Source organism: Anthonomus grandis, chromosome 3, assembly GCF_022605725.1.
Source record: "Anthonomus grandis grandis chromosome 3, icAntGran1.3, whole genome shotgun sequence".
NCBI classification, from domain to species: Eukaryota; Metazoa; Arthropoda; class Insecta; order Coleoptera; family Curculionidae; genus Anthonomus; species Anthonomus grandis.
The window spans coordinates 41191630-41210298 of NC_065548.1; positions in this window are offsets into that span (position 1 = coordinate 41191630).

An 18669-nucleotide genomic window follows, 5' to 3' on the forward strand; every position below is an offset into this window, starting at 1 on the left:
TGTGAGGGATGATGCCTTTACAATGACAAACAATTTTAGAAAACCTTGCAATCAAAACGGATTAATAGCTGAGCAGCGAATTTTTTATTATCGACTTAAGTCCAAATAATTGTGGTAGCAATATCAAATAATGTAATAATGTTGTTACTTGCATACTTATCTTTAAAAAAAACCAACAGCATACATATATTGCTTAAGGTTCCGTAGATATTGAGTTCTGGTATGATTGTGGAAAGAAATTGGAGAACGAATGGCAGTGACGAGATAATTACTGCAATAAATACATACTTAATACTAGCCATGAAGGTCAGGTTTTATGGCAAAGAATCTTTATATAAGTTATTATAACGGCTATTTATAATAAATGAAAATAGAAAAAACCTACATTCTATTGATTAGTGATATCAGCCGTATCAAACCTCTTAATGTTCTCTTCTGCCTCTTTGTTATCCAGGCTCATAAAGATTTGCGACTTCCGTGGCACTTTTAAACCTTCAAGAAAGGTCATTTCCTCAAAAGACCATAATGTAGACCATCTTCTAGGACCATAGTGTAACTCTTTTCGAAAGTTACATAATGAGTTAAACTTTTTTACCAATTGACCCTTATCTGCTTCAGGATATTTCTTTCTGTGTTTGCGAAGTAACTGATCATACTACTCATTTTTCTTTTGTTGATTACTATAATTCTTCGACTTCACATACCACAGGGCTGGCAAATTTTTGTACACCTTTATAAACTCAAGATTTGTGTGCAATATTACCTACAGATTATATATTTTTCAGATTGTGCATTAAATATCAAAGCTAGTTTGATTTGGTTAATATATTGCACAATATTTTAATATTATCCACAGATAGTTAATAATATATAATAATATTTTTAACATTTAAATTATACTTTTTTTGATGTTCATTTAATATTCCTGTTGGAAATGTACCGTGTTATTTAAGGTATCTATACATTTTTGGAAACGTTTTAAAATTGGGTTATATTCCGGTAGAAAATCATTTTTCTTATTTAACTTAAAAATGCTCAAGTTTCAAATTAATTATACTTCGTAAAAAATATCAGAATTTTACCATCAATGATGTTGACGTATCCAGACCTAAGGCAATAAAAGAGGTGACAACGGGAATTAAGTTGCGCAACGGAACAGACTAAATCACGCCGCCCCAATATGTACCACCCAGAAATGGAAACGCTCTAAATGCGCTTTCTGAAAACCACAGCCATTTTGCTGTTGACATATTTTAATCAGCTCAAACATCAACGGCGCCAAGACGGAAAGTGAAAAAGATCTGGAGATAAAATGTAGAAAGCATCCTTCCCAAAAAAAAAAGTCTTAGGCCTGCCTCTGTGATGGGTAACTGTGAGAATGTACAGGAGTTACAAGCAGCAAACATAAAAAAATTTCATGGCTTCTTCTTTCTGGTCTGGTAACAAACACTAAACTAGATTAAATTGTATTTTACGCGAAAAAAATTTTCATTGATTGTCTCTTTTTGAAAATTAAAATTTGTGAAAAGCTGAAAATCAAAGAAATAGATAAATATAACTCTTTTAAACTGGGAGTGCCTATCCAGCCTAGAGAAACCATCATGGACCTTGGAATATGGCTAAAAAGTGTCAACATAAATATATTTTTAAACTTAAAGAATCTACAGTCTTACCCGAGACAAAATTAGGGAAACCAAGGAACAGCCAAAAAACAACAAATAAACAAGGTAAGTCTCCTACATTATAATCTTCGCTCTATACGAAATAAAATGCATTAATAGGAAATGGACATTCTTTGTCTTACGAAACTGTGTTATCGAAAAAAAACTGGATATTTTTAATTTGCTAAACTACACAGTGGCAGGATACTCACTTTGCTTTCAGAGTAATAATGAGGGTACTTTAATGTTGGTTAGAGAACAACTAGACTTGTATCATTGGATTTTAGCTCTTTTAATATTGAAGGGTGTGTAGAAGTTTATGTAACGCCTTTAAGAAATATATTTGTTATCTGGATTTATAGAACACCAGGAGGCAACTTTGACACTTTTCTGTTTACTATTGAGGAGGTTATGGGTCATGTTGGTGGAAATAAGCAAGTTGTCCTGGCCGGTGATTTCAATGTGTCGTTTAACTCATACCAAAAAGAGTCAGGACGACTGGCTAACCTACTTGCCACATATGGCTTTCAACAGATGAAAGCAACACGTGAGGAAGCTTGCTTGGACAATATGTATGTCATGTTCCACATATCACCTAGGGCAAAAAGTCGCTCAAACCAGAAAATCCTTCAGGCCAACTGCACATTATGGGCTACACACTTTTTACTGCGAAATTGAAAATGCTACATGGGGCTTTGAAGTTATTACAAACATTAATATTGAATATAAGGTCCAACATTTTGTAAATATACTGGACGAAGCATGTCTGCGGTCTTGTAAAATTGTTATATTAAGGAAAAATTAGGTAAGCCAGTTTGATAATGATTTTAAAGAAATTAGAAAATTCTTGAGTTTTTCAAATACTAGATGTAGACAGTGTAATAGAGCTAATAATCTACAAACATACAATAGTTCTAAACTAAAGTATAAGAGGCCAATTCTGGAAGCAAAGAGGTCAGCTAATGATCCGTTCATACCCTCTGCAAGTAGCCCTGTGAAATGTATGGGATTTTATAAACTAAAAAGAGGATGCAAGAGGAATTATGATGCTGTGGACTGAATTTCCAAAGGAGTTTAATGAAAATTTTTTTAACCATAGCATAAAATGTAATTGAAGATATGCCTTAAGCTAAAATTGATTCTATGCAGAAGCTTAAAATAGATTTTATTTTTAGAATTAATAATAGACCCGATAACTTTGTTTTCAAAGAAAATCAGTTTTATAAAAATAGATATATTCAATATACTCAAAAATAAAAAAGTCTGTATATCTAGTAAACCGTTAATAATTTTTCCACAAAACTATTTGATTTTTGCATGCAAGAGGGTAAATTTCTAAGCATATTGAAACCAGCATTCGTTACACCATTACACGAAAATAGAGTAAGATAAGAGAGAAAATAGAGTAATCTCGTAAAGAATTCTAGACCCATATCTTTACTTTCAGTCTTAAAAGTATTCAAGAAAGCAATGGCTCAATAGACGGTTGAATTTATTGAGGAAAGGGGCTTATTTTCAGATAGACATTTTGGCTCTTGACGGGGAAAGAGCACCATCGTCGGAGTGCTTGACTTTGTGGCATTAACTTTACAGTGTTACTATTTTGCCAAGAGTTTGCAGACGGTAGCTCATTGCAAGCTTGGGATTGTTCGAAGGTTCACTTATGACTGGCAATTAAAGAATCTAAACTTGATTATAACTATTAAATAAAAGGGCGCCACTTAGTTTTTTTTAATGAAAGAAAACTAAGAAAAAGACTTGGTATATAGGTTTCAATTAATAATTAAATGACCCTGGATAAGGTAGATTTAAATAGGCAAAAAAATCTCAACAATACAACCAAATTATATTTACATCAAAGATATGTACACACCTCATGTTCTAATCTGATAAATGTTAATAATTTGCTATGAATTAAAATATGAATAATGTTGATATGGTTAAAATAAGTTTGACAAAAGTAACAACTAAATTATGATTTCGCTACTAGGTAGATTTCAGCACTTGAAAAATAAATCGCAATTATTAAAGTTTTTAGTATATATTTGTATTACGCAGGGGAAAGGTTATGAACCTTTTTACCTAAGGCATAACAGCCTTAACCATGTTATATCTACTTAACTACCAAAAAGGGTACTGAAAAATACTGAATAAAAAATAATTAATATTATAGATAAGAAATTTACGTATTAAATTATGACATTGATTAAATATTTGTAGCGTTAAATTGAAATAAAAGGTATATAAATAAAAATTTAAATAAGTGAGATAAATCTATGGTTAGTAATATTTAAATAAATAGAATAAACTGGCCTTTATATTCCTCCAAGAAATGAACGGCTAACCTTCAAAACCGAGGCTGTGAATGTATGCCATTTGTAGCTCATCTATCTGGACTGGGAATATTTAATACTAGTTCTAACTCTGGCTTCAGCTCCACCACTTTCAGCAATTTTCCGGGGAAATCAAAAGCCTGCAGCCATCAACAATTGAAGAAGAATAAAGAGGAAAACGGAAAAGTAAAACCCTTAAACAACGGTTGCCATTGTATTCACTGTCGAAAAAAAATGAATAGCGTTAAAAATGTGATACACTCACCTTGCTAAGTTTCATTATCTATCCATCAAAATTTTGGGCATCCTACACCAGAATTATGAAATAAATGGTTCTCTAAAGGAACAAGATTAAGGACCATAAATTATAAACCATATTGGCCACTTCCTGCTTCACAAACTTCGGAAATAAAAAAAACTGGCCTTTTACGTGCGCTCCTACCTGTAACACGGGAACAAGTTCTCGAAAAATGGACGCAGTACCGACTAAATCAATAAAGACCCCACCTGTCGCCTGAGCTGTCAATATCAGCCAATCAGAGAAAATATTAAATATGACCAATCAGAGAAGTGACGGACCGTCAACAGAAAGCATGGATAATTAAACCAGGAGAGTGATGAGTTACAGTAGTAATGTGTCATTGACAGTGGGAATTTAAAGGAATATGAATAAAAGAAGTTGACTGAAATTATTAATGTAATTATTGAAGAAAAACATCTTGTCGGACTTGCATTGTCTTATTTATTTAATGTAACACGACGTTTCGGTTGGTAAGTATCTCCAACCGTTATCAAGTGTAAACTGACAGCCGACAAGAAGCCCGACAAGATGTTTTCACTGTACCATTGTCTACCACCTTCAAAAACGTAATTATTGAAATTAATGAAATGTCAATGGAGCGTTAGTGAACATAAAGAATAGAAAAATAAAACGCTACAACTTCTTCGAGGATGTTCTAGACTGCTTTGTGGATGGCAAAAATCTACTATTCTGTGACTTGAGGTGGCTCAGCTCATGCTGCCAAAGTCTTTGGGTTACAGAGACTTATGAAGCAAAACTTATGACCGGTCTCGGATACCGGAAGGATTGCGGGTCTGCTTTTGCTAGTATGAAAATGTTTACATCACCTGCAGCATATATTCTGCAAAGTCTCCTTTACGTTACGTAAAACAAAAGGAATACATATTTAGAACTTATGAAGACTATCATGAATATAATACAAGGCACAGGACTGACCTTGTGGCTGCCTACTGTAGACTGCGAAGGTATCAAAGTAGGCCAGAATATATGGCGGTGAAACTGTATAACAAACTTCCCAATAAAATAAAAACTCAATTTATTAATTCGATTAAAACAACCCTTAAAAATCTATTAACGTTTTTTATAGTGTCAACGATCACCCTGAAAGCAAACTTTTTATTGAAAGTTATTAAGGTCATACTATTGGATTATATCGCCGCTGCCTCTGTGTGTCTATCTCGTCTATTTAATGAACCCTGGGTATTGTTGTTAAAACTATATTTTAGCTGTGAACTATATATGTGTTTGCTTTTTATATTTTAACGAAATTTTAATTATATTTGACGTATGCTCCTATAATTAACATGATTAAGATATGAGTATAAATATGAATATCAAAGCCTACTTTTTAAATGAAACTAGAAATTATTGTAAAGATGCCTTCCAGAAATATTGACAATCGATAACTGAAAACTAAAACTTTTTATTAAATTTACATGTGAAAAAATAAAATTACATGTCAGTGAGAAAGCTTACTTTCTTAATTTGTTAGAAAAAGAAAATAATAAAATTTGAAATTTACGGGATATTGTTTAAAGAAAATTTTAACAAAACCTGATCAGGATTTATTTATTTTGGTAGTCCTTATTATCAGGTAGGCCACCGTAAGTAAGTATACCAAATATGGGGTTTTTTGGAAGGTATAGGTAAATAAAAAAATCGTATTTTTGCTAAACCGCTCATTGTTTAGATTTTGAAGAATTTTGATAGACCTATAAAATTTCTGCATATAAATTATTTTTCCTCTGAGAAGCAGTTTCATGTTGAATTTGAACTTTTAATTTTATTTTCTACTTTCTTACAAACTTTGATATTATTGACTCGATGGATTTATACGTACATTTTACCAAAAGCCTTTCAATTTTAGCAACTTTCATCACTGCACACTGAAAAACTCAAATTCAGGCGTCCTCTCGCAATACTTAAAAGTATAAAATTATGTAATAACGCGTTTTATCACTGCACACTGAAAAACTGTAATTCAGGTGTTCTTTCGCAATACTCAAAAGTATAAAACTATGTAATAACGCGTTTTCATACTATCTTAATTGATATTTCCGTTCTAATAAATTAGTTAAGTTGCTCTCTTAAATTTAAATATTTGTTGAAATATTGTTCATCTTTATTTATCCCAGCACCAAAACGTCATTCAAACTCAAAATATTTTAAAATAAAAACATTCTATAGGAAACTTTTAAGGTGTTAGAGTGGTTTTAAATTCTGGTGGCTAAACTATTTCGACGTGTGTCGTGGGAGCCCAAAAATTACCGCGATGAAGTAGCGAGGGAAATTAATTGCCGTGTTCGCGTGAGTGTGAGAGGGCGGCTCGTGCTGGAAAAACAGCTTTAAATCAGTATAACAGGGTCTATTTTTAAGCTAGTGATTATAAAAGCTGTGCAAAGTCTCCCGCAATAGACACTTCTGAGACACCAAGGTAGGCCAGTCTAGGGTACTAAGAAGCTATGACGCTATGACAGGAGGAGATACCTTTATTATATGAAGTTTGTTAAATAGAGAAAGTAGGTAGACAGACTAGAATAGGGAAATTTTATTTAAAAAGAACAGAACTAAAAATAGCATTAATTAAGAGAGCAGCTAATAGTCTTACTTGAGGAAGATGGGATGAAAATGGAAGAATAGTAAAGAAAGGACAGATTACAAATAAGGGGTGAAAACAAAAGAATTTTAGAGGTGTACTAGAAGAACAATGAGAAGATTTTAATAAAAAAGTGGAGAAAATGACAACTGAGGAACTAAAGATAAGTAGGTAAAGATTGAATTTTTATTTAATGATTTGAGGTATGTGTGATAAACTTCCAAACTACAACAGAGCATAAATAAGCAACAATACGTAGAAGTCATGTGCATTGTTTGTTGTCCAGAGACATTTGCTAGGCTAAGAAAGTAGTTCATATTAAGATTAGATGAGAGATTCATTAAAAGAAGGGTGGACTACAGGTTATAGTTTAATTGCAATGATTAGTTTCTCTTCTATCTCCTGACTTTAAGTAAGTCAATTACAAGAGTCTAACTAAGACAATTTTTCGATCTTTTTCTTCAGTTGTAGCATATACTACCAATCTTCTATTAGTTTCTATGGTAATATCTTTATATAGCTTATCAACTTTGATGTCTCAGCTATCTTCTTCCGGCTTTATATATTAATTGTAACCTATTGGGCATTCAAACATCTTATCCTTAATGAAAAATAGCTGCTGAAATGTAGTTAAGCCTATGGTTTTCCATTCGTAGAGTACAGGATTACATTTGGTGATATTATGCACTGAGGTACGGCCTTCTGCTTCCTGCTGGCGAAATAACGAAACTTGTAATGACTTGCGTTGACCATATGCCCTTAAATAGTGCTTAACATAAATAACAAACCAACTAAAATGACAAAAAAATTTGGTTCCTTTTAAAAACTCATAAAACAATTTGTAATGCTGGTAAATTCACACTGCAATGTTTCTGCCGATAAAAACCAATATTTTCAAATAAACATTCACAGTCAAATTAAGTGAGTATATAAAATATGAATTATATATACGAGCCCTGTCTCAGTGAAGTTGGCCCAACGCCCCAAAACATGATTTTTTAGAATTTATTTAAGGGATAACTAAAATTTTATTTAAAATATAATATTTTTGGTTTTTTGAAATGTTTATGGAAAGATAACAAAACCGACGCAGCTATATTTAAAGCGTGTTAATTTCGATATTTTTTTCTTTGCAACATGATTTTTCTATCGCAAAATACGTGATGGAAATAACTTAGTTAAATGGTCTGTTTATGCGCTTCGATAAAATAAAAGTAGGCTGTATAAAACAAATTGCGTTGCTAAGAACAATATTTTGCGTTGCTAAGAAGCCGATTTTGACGTTTAAATCAAGTTTCAATGCATTGGTGTTGTTGTTAACTATGAAAAATGGCTCGTGGTAAGACTGTCTCTGACGAAATAAGAAAAGTGATCATTCACTTGCATTTAAAAGGTCAAAATGCTTCCCAAATCGCTGACAGTATTAACAAATCGAGGTATACAATTCGAAATATTATTAAATTGTACAAAACAACGGGATCTGTTGCTCAAAAACCCAGAATTGGAAGTCGACCTTAAAACGGATTATCAAGGGAAATCGGCGTGATAATTACAACGAATTGAAATTATTGTGGAATCAGGCAACAACAAAAAAGTTTTCAAGAGCAACCTGTCACAGAGCCGCCCAAAAACTGGGATTTAAAACTTACAAGGTAGGCTTAAATTATTGTTTTTATTATTCGTTTTCAAGTTTCAGTATTTTTAGGCAAAAGAGAAACCCCTACTGACAAAAATTCAGAAGAAAAACAGGCTAGCGTGGGCTAAAGAACACAAATTATGGTCTTCGAACAAATGGAACTCGATTATTTGGAGTGATGAAGCCAGATTTGAAGTATCCGTTGGTGATAGTAGAAGTCGTGTCATAAGAACTAAAGAAGAAGTGTTTCAGAATGACTGTCTTAAAAAAAAAGTTAAGTTTCCGGCTTCTGTTATGATCTGGGGATCGATGTCAGCAAGTGTGATAAGTACATTAATGTGCTTGAAAATAACCTAATACCCCGAATTGAACAACTGCGTTTAAACAATATCGAATGTATCTTCCAACAAGATGGTGCCGCTTGCCATACGGCTAAAAAAGTAAAAGATTGAATGTTAGAAAACATAATTCCAGTTTTAAAGTGGACGTCGAGTAGTCCAGATTTATCGCCGATTGAAACCTTGTGGCATATCATGAAGAAAAAGCTCAGATCGAATCCAGCAAGAACCGTTCCGGAATTGCGAACCCGTCTCCAAGAAATTTGGAAGAGTTTTACACCAGATGACTGTCAAACATTAGTTGACACTATGTTAAGACGTATCAAAGCAGTAATCAGTCGAAAAGGCGATGTAACGCAGTGGTAATTTGCTGCTATTTGGTTTTGTTGATTTTTATTAATCGACAAATTTTTTGAATTTTTGTAAGATATTTTTCCTCAGTTATAAAACATGTAGTATTTTAAGCTAATATTAAATAAAAAGATCATATGTTATCAGAAATACCTTTTAGTTTTTAATACGTTTTCGCTAATATGTCAAATTTCATAAAAAATCCTAGTTTTGATAGTTGGGCCAACTTCACTGAGACAGGGCTCGTATAGTGTGTTAATAAAATGTGACATTTTTAGTTTAAATGCCCGTAGCAAAACATTCACAACAACTTGCTAAACACAAAACTTTGACAAACTTCTATTATATTTATTTAAATAATAAAAACCCATGGCCAACTATGACCAAAAATTAATACAAGTAAAAGTAATTTGCAAGTGAACATGTGTGTGATATTAATAGTATGTTATTTAATGAGCATATAATGAAAGCTATTACTTACGATGATGAAGCTTACGACACGAGCTGCAGGCGAGCATAGTAATTTTACAACTAAGTAATAGCTTACATGCAAGTAATATACTATATTTTTTTATGACCCTTATACAACGTGTCAAAAATATCAAATTCTTATTAAATTTATTCTCAAATTTATTCATAAGGGCTCACTGTAGTGAGTTTTAAGATATTATAAATAAAGATGTATGTACATAGGGTTGGTTCTACGAGTTTTCATATTTAAAATAAAATTATTGTTTAAATAGCGAGTAATATATAGTAGGCTCGTGTTAATGTGAACTCAAAAAATTTCGACTTAGTTCGCATTACTGAAATGTTCACATTATGGAGATTATATTAAAAATAACTAAAATTAAAATAAAAGGGAACTACATTGTACTTTATTTATGTTTGTATTTATTTATAAATTTATTTATTTAAGTTTTAAGCATTATACACAAGTTTTATTTAAAAAAAGATGTAATTTTTGGTTGCACTTTTTTTTGCGACAGGTTTAAGGCTACAGCCTTTTCTTCTAAACCTTTTAGTGTAATAATGTCCTTTATGTCGACATAGTTTTGATTGGCCCATTTTGTGACAATTTTCAAGGCTGCAAGAGCCTCCAAATGTGTAATTTTTTTTTCTTCAAAAGTTAATATCTCGCAGTCACTATCTTCTGAATCATTGCTATCGAGATTTTCCTCCACTGCGTCCGTATTCCATTCCTCAATGTCTTTGGGATTATAATCAATCTAAAGAAAATCATATCTCGATGAAATTCTAAAACTATTACAGACTTTCTTCTTTTAATTTCCAAAAATCGAAAATTAAAAGGAGTAACTAGCACTAAATAATACCTGTTCAATTGTTTTGAAACAATTTAATGGTTTCATTAACTGCAGCTGCTCTAACATCATTTTTGCCATATCTCTTTTAGTCGAGCTAAAGGTAGGTCATCCTCCTCCAAATTTTTTCCCAAAATATTATTCCAACATTTTGAAATTACTGAAGGCTCTATTTTTTACCAGGCCATATGCAATTGCATAATAGCATATCTTAAAGTTATAACTTTTAGGGCCTTCGCCTACTCACACCTTTTAGAGTTTATTAAGAGTTGACATATTAAATTTGAGGATGAATAAATGTGATTTTGCTACAATTTGTTTGCTTCTTTAACTTATGCATTTAATATTTAAATAGAAAATATATTGCTGGCCGTAGGTATTATAGGTACACCAAACAACAATTTTGGTAATAAATATCTCGAGTTTGTTAGATGATTAAGAAGTTTTTGATATTCTGAATACTGCCTTTCATTGAAACTAAGCCTTAAGCTTAGGATTAGGAGGACTATGTTACGGTCAAATTATAAAACAGTTTTACCACTGTCTACTACACAAAACTATCACATTTCAAAAAGATAAAAATAAGCAAACTTTTGTTGCAATACCATATGATCCTATCTTGACAAGAGACTTTGATAGGGTTTTCAAAGACTTAGGTCTAAGAAGGGTCTATCAAAGTTCGGTAACAAAATCTTTTAGAATACCTAAAAGATATTCGAGTATGATAATTAAGTAACGAGTATGACAAACAGTACATAGGGCAAACAAGAAGATCAATTAATGTCAGATTTAAAAAACATGTACCTTATGTGAAATATGGAAGAGTTGAAAAGTCAAGTTTGGCTGAACGTGTTCTAAATATTGGTCACTTTTTAGGGTTAGGCAACTTAAATTTACATCAGCCAGTTAAAAACAATCAAAAATTAAATGCATACAAAAATTTTGCGTTATTCAAAAATCAAAAAACTTTTCTTAATAGATATAAAGCTCCAATTTCTTATAGTCAGTTGCATAGTTTAATATTTAAGATATGTTCGGCCATGCTTCATTGCATTATCTGCTCTAATAGTTAAATCTTTATTATATAAGGTCACTTGAAAATCCTAACATCGTTAGCGAAACACGTGTCGAGAGTAAAATAGAGTGTTTTGGTTAGTGGTAAAACTATCTCGTGATTTAAGTATTACACCAGAAGTTTTAACCCTTAGACTATGTTACAGTGTTCACAATTTAAAACTTTCAGTCCCCCTCTAGCAAGTAGGCTGGTATTATGGGCCACACCGCAGAATCGTGTACCAGCCTTATCTTTCTTTCTGGAGCCCTTTATCTACTAAAGGGTTCCCTTATTTATTAATGCAGATCCAATAAAATCCTTTCATCCCTCTCTACCTCATACCGTCACCTGGGTCATAAAGTCCTTAGAGTCGACTATCGCAGGCGCCTTATCAGAAGAAGAGAACATTTCTGTGTGGCTTGCCATCCGATATTGACCAGGCTTACCTTTTTATTGGCCTTAAAGTCTCAACGACTCTAGTTAAGACCATTCGCATAGATTTTGCAATAGTTACACATGCGTCGTTAGACTCTTGTTGCATTCACATTTTTGTTTTCTCTATCTATTGTTAGATAACTACCTAGCAACGGGTAGATATATAAAGGAGTTTGATTCAGACTCCAGCTGCTACCGAAAACCCTTCTGCAGACACAAAGTGCACATGTGACCTTACCATGGGTTTTTAATTCTGATACCTGTCTGTGTGGTGGTACCCGGAGAGTTTGACCTCTCGAATCTAAAAACTATACTATCCCAATGGAAGCCAGGAGCTCCGCTTTATTGGGGTTAATCCTTAACTTCTCCGAGAGCTATACGCAATCTCCACTACGCAATATCCACTATACGCAAGTTTTTTTTCATAGGGTCTTGCATTATGGTGGCGTCGTTTTCTGGGCGAAGGACTACCAAGTTGTGAGCGTAAGCCTGCGTGTACAAATCTGCCTTTTTTGGTCTTTATCATTGATTAGGCCATTGGCTATTATAAACAAGTTATATAACTTTGATTTGTAGCATACAGCTTTAATTAAAACGTTAAAAATGAAAAGTAGAGCGAATCTTAGCCTGCTTATAAGCAGGGAGACTACCCATTATACAGATGATACCACGATTAGCTTTAGGTGCAGGCTCCCCGGAGGACAGCACAGATTAGTTGCTAGGGGAATACTTCACTCGCTTTCGCTGTACTAAAATCCGCTCAGGAAATCTTCAATTGTAAACACACTTACATATTTGTCTCAATCTGCTCTGACAGGTCTGGAAAGGTAAGTTTCAAGTTTGTAAAGCTGTATGGTATCTATTATTTAAGTACCGCTAGTAATGAAGAAGCCTATTCCCTAGGTAGATTGGGATCCGCGAAACTGCCAGTTGGTCTTAAGTCGACTTAATTAATAGTAGGACTCTTCGGAGATAGACGAAAACAGAAGGAAAAACCGCAGAAACACGTTACCGGGGCACTCAGTTGCGCAAAAGTTATAGATAGTATATAGATACTTAGTTAGACTATAACGCCTAATTAACTTTTTCTAGGTTACGATGTGAACAACAGCCTACGGTTGCTCACTGTCCCCCAATTCGATGAAAAGTCTAAGTGCATTCATTGATTGCAACCGTGCGTTTGATTAAGTTTGTTTGTATTTTTCAGTGTGTTCAGTCAAATTTCAATATAGATTTCACATATTTTATAGAACATATGAGGCCATTATTTGCAAAACTTGCCTTTTGCTCGTAAGCCTTTTTTTGGGAAATCGAAAAAAAACGATTAAACGCCCTGTAGTATTTTTCTCGCAATTGAAAGGTTTTTATAATTGTTGCTTATGACTTTTAGAAATGTAATTTAGGAGATTTCAGCCTAACATAATTGCAAAGTTTTTAAAAAACAGGGTTTTTTATTGCAAATAACCAGTTTTGAAAATACATAGGTACCTTAAATTAAAAAAAAATAGTAATTAGTTCAATAAAGTAAGTTATTTTGTCATACAAATAAAACATTAAAATTCGCATTTCTAATGATACTTATTTAAAAAAACATATAAAGAAAAAAACAGAAAAAAAAATCCTAACCATCAACGCTTTCTTCTGGTGAGGCAGAATCTTTTTTTAAGTGTTTTTTATAAAAGCTCCGGAAGGCCTCTCCAATTTTCTCCGTAGTGTTTGGAAAGGAGACCATTAATAGTTCCTTTATCTTCCTTAAGTTATTTTCCCAGTGGTAATTTCAGAGGAGCCATTGAAGAAAGGCTAAAATTTTTTTTATAAACACTTTTAGCTTTTCCAATAGCATTGTTGTAATTGGGCTCACCTCGAATCAGAACATTTTTATCTTTTTTTACAAAAATAAACCGCTTTGCCTTATTAAATTCAAAGTGCCATGAACTAGGCAGCTTAATAATACGTTTTGCTTGTGTTCTCCAATCAAAGACATCCCAATCGATACCGATTTTCCGTATAGTGGAATGCTTTCTAATTAAATAATCGTAGTCACTAATTTTGACGATAACAGGCATTTTTTTAATATCTTTTTCTATAAGGCTGAAGATGCGATCAGGCGGAATAAAGGAATGACCGACGATCGGAAAAATCAGTTCAATTTGTTTAATATGTTTCGCCGCTTCTTCTAGAAGCCAATAAGCCAACATTGCCATCATATTCGTGTTTTTGTTTTGTCGGCCGCAACCATTAGCGAACAAACAAACTGATTCTATACTGGGATCAAAATCAAAATTATTTAGAGCATGTTGCAAAGCTGATGCAATTGTATTAGAATCTTTGCGGGAATCAATTTCTGTCCACAAGTAAGAAAACACATTGCTTGGCCTTAATTTATCTTTAAAAGTTCCAGCGACAATGGTAAAATTATCATAGTTAATTTGCTGGCTAAAATATGCTGCTTGATCAGGTAGTCGTTTAGCAGTGCCAAGTTTTTCTGGCAGTCAAATGAAAAGTAAGTTGTGTTGGGTTCAGGATTTTTAAGCAGTTTGAAAAAAGCCTTTGCCTTTGCGATATGATGATGCTGAGTGACTAAGTTTTGTTGAACATCTAAAGAAATTGCTACTTTTAGCTGCTCCTTTGTTCTTAAGCAAGTAGAACAACAGTCAGTTTCAAAAGCGATATTATACTTTCGGAGTTCCAAAAGCGATATTGTACTTAGCATTCACATACTTTCGAAAATAAGAAATTTTTACATGCATGGGCTGTGGAACTTTCTGACGATAATGGTTGAAAAGTTTCTTAAAATTTAAGTCACATGACAAGTAAATCCTCACGCTCGTCTTGTTTCTACAATAATGAGACTCGGTACATGTAATGGATTCTATAAATTGTTTGATGCAGTTTCGTTTTTCGTCATTTTTTGGACCCACTCTATCACCACCCCTACGTTCCCTTGGTATCTCTCCTGTTACAACAAAATTTCTTACGATTCTTTGTATGCAGTCCTTGCTTAAATTTGTAATTCCTAGAAATGACTTGGCACAAACTCTAATCATCTCTCCTTTACTCAGATGAACGTGGTATTTTATTGACACTGCAGCATGATTAGATTTCCCCCTTTTTGGTTTTTCTCCCTGACAACACACTAATATCAAAAGGTCTTGGCTAATTTTGTTTTTTGACTGGTAAAGATAGGCATGCAAATCTTTAATTTGCTTCATTGTGAGTGTGGAACAATAATATGGTAATCCGGGTCGTCCATTATGCCCACAAATTGGGAAAGCCGGAAGAGCTTTTGGTGTATTTCTGTAACAATATAAATTGACAAAAATTACACTAAATACAAAATAACACAAAATAGCTGCATACATAAAACATAATATCGATACAACTCATGACTCACGGCTTGTAAACTTTTTGTTAGCCCTACTTTAAAAAAAAAGACAAAGAAATTAAAAAAAAACAACTGACACTGCAATAAAACTCAAACGATTACCGCACAAGTTCAAAATCCTAAGTTTAAGATGAAGTACTTACCTAGCAAGTTTAGCAACATTCCTTTTATGCGTTTCTGGCTGAAGAAGTTTTTTGCGTCCTTTTCCCTGTGGACTAGGTTTAATAGATATAACATTTTCACCAACTAACTCCATATTAATAAAAAAAACTTTTTCTTATTCGCCAAGAAAACACCTGTGTAGTTGTAGCTTGTATAAAAAATACTTAAATGCCGTTCCGAAAGAAGTTTTTGTAAACAACCCTACAACAGCTGCTACCGCGTGTTAATCACGCGATTTAACAAGTTAATTTCATTGGTGTCAGAACAAGGAGCGAGTTTTGCAAGCAAAACCTCAAAGCAAATAGCTAGTTCTGCATATAACTGTGATTTTCTTCTCAGTATTTAAATGCTAAAAAGAGACTTTTGAAAAATTCTGATTTTATCATTTGATTCCCCTTCTTTATCTACTAAAGGGTTCCCTTATTTATTAATGCAGATTCAATAAAATCCTTTCATCCCTCTCTACGTCATACCGTCACCTGGGTCATAAAGTCTTTAGAGTCGACTATCGCAGGCGCCTTATCAGAAGAAGAGAACATTTCTGTGTGGCTTGCCATCCGATATTGACCAGGCTTACCTTTTTATTGGCCTTAAAGTCTCAACGACTCTAGTTAAGACCATTCGCATAGATTTTGCAATAGTTACACATGCGTCGTTAGACTCTTGTTGCATTCACATTTTTGTTTTCTCTATCTATTGTTAGATAACTACCTAGCAACGGGTAGATATATAAAGGAGTTTGATTCAGACTCCAGCTGCTACCGAAAACCCTTCTGCAGACACAAAGTGCACATGTGACCTTACCATGGGTTTTTAATTCTGATACCTGTCTGTGTGGTGGTACCCGGAGAGTTTGACCTCTCGAATCTAAAAACTATACTATCCCAATGGAAGCCAGGAGCTCCGCTTTATTGGGGTTAATCTTTAACTTCTCCGAGAGCTATACGCAATCTCCACTACGCAATATCCACTATACGCAAGTTTTTTTTCATAGGGTCTTGCATTATGGTGGCGTCGTTTTCTGGGCGAAGGACTACCAAGTTGTGAGCGTAAGCCTGCGTGTACAAATCTGCCTTTTTTGGTCTTTATCATTGATTAGGCCATTGGCTATTATAAACAAGTTATATAACTTTGATTTGTAGCATACAGCTTTAATTAAAACGTTAAAAATGAAAAGTAGAGCGAATCTTAGCCTGCTTATAAGCAGGGAGACTACCCATTATACAGATGATACCACGATTAGCTTTAGGTGCAGGCTCCCCGGAGGACAGCACAGATTAGTTGCTAGGGGAATACTTCACTCGCTTTCGCTGTACTAAAATCCGCTCAGGAAATCTTCAATTGTAAACACACTTACATATTTGTCTCAATCTGCTCTGACAGGTCTGGAAAGGTAAGTTTCAAGTTTGTAAAGCTGTATGGTATCTATTATTTAAGTACCGCTAGTTTGTATGCAGTCCTTGCTTAAATTTGTAATTCCTAGAAATGACTTGGCACAAACTCTAATCATCTCTCCTTTACTCAGATGAACGTGGTATTTTATTGACACTGCAGCATGATTAGATTTCCCCCTTTTTGGTTTTTCTCCCTGACAACACACTAATATCAAAAGGTCTTGGCTAATTTTGTTTTTTGACTGGTAAAGATAGGCATGCAAATCTTTAATTTGCTTCATTGTGAGTGTGGAACAATAATATGGTAATCCGGGTCGTCCATTATGCCCACAAATTGGGAAAGCCGGAAGAGCTTTTGGTGTATTTCTGTAACAATATAAATTGACAAAAATTACACTAAATACAAAATAACACAAAATAGCTGCATACATAAAACATAATATCGATACAACTCATGACTCACGGCTTGTAAACTTTTTGTTAGCCCTACTTTAAAAAAAAGACAAAGAAATTAAAAAAAAACAACTGACACTGCAATAAAACTCAAACGATTACCGCACAAGTTCAAAATCCTAAGTTTAAGATGAAGTACTTACCTAGCAAGTTTAGCAACATTCCTTTTATGCGTTTCTGGCTGAAGAAGTTTTTTGCGTCCTTTTCCCTGTGGACTAGGTTTAATAGATATAACATTTTCACCAACTAACTCCATATTAATAAAAAAAACTTTTTCTTATTCGCCAAGAAAACACCTGTATAGTTGTAGCTTGTATAAAAAATACTTAAATGCCGTTCCGAAAGAAGTTTTTGTAAACAACCCTACAACAGCTGCTACCGCGTGTTAATCACGCGATTTAACAAGTTAATTTCATTGGTGTCAGAACAAGGAGCGAGTTTTGCAAGCAAAACCTCAAAGCAAATAGCTAGTTCTGCATATAACTGTGATTTTCTTCTCAGTATTTAAATGCTAAAAAGAGACTTTTGAAAAATTCTGATTTTATCATTTGATTCCCCTTCAAAATTTAAATAAACTTAGCAAAAAAAAAGAAATTCCATGATTTTGTCGATTAGCAAGTTTTGCAAATAATGGCCTCATATCAGGTACGGTAAATGTTCTGGTAGTTTTTGTCTTAGTGTTTCATATCTTTACCAAATATCTTTATCCTAGATCCTTAATACATCAGTTATTTTCATCTGCCGCAACTCATTACTATGGCAAGCCCCAGCAATTCTTATAATTATTGCAACTTTAAATAAAATAAATTATAATGAAACGATCAGATCCTTATCTTGTGCCACATTGATAAACTTGTTAATTTCTTTCTAAATAAAGGTACAGATGTAATAGACTAATTAAAATCACTTACCTAACGTACTCCAGAAAACATAAATCTTTCTAAATTTTAATACTCATATGATTTCTATTATTAGTATAATTGGTGAAGTTGTTAAGCAATGCATCAATAACATCTAACTGGTAACTATTTTATTAGCCATGGCTAACTTTAGAATAACTCTATTTGGTTTTCTGCCTATTTTTTTTCTAAATAAATCACAAAATTACCATAACAGCCAAAACTTTGAGTATCGACCTGTTAGTAATGAATCATTTACCCACAGGGTAAGTAATAGGTATTATTATCTACTTAAAATGCGTGAAAAAAAATATAATATTAAACTGAAATCGTGAACGTGAACCATAAA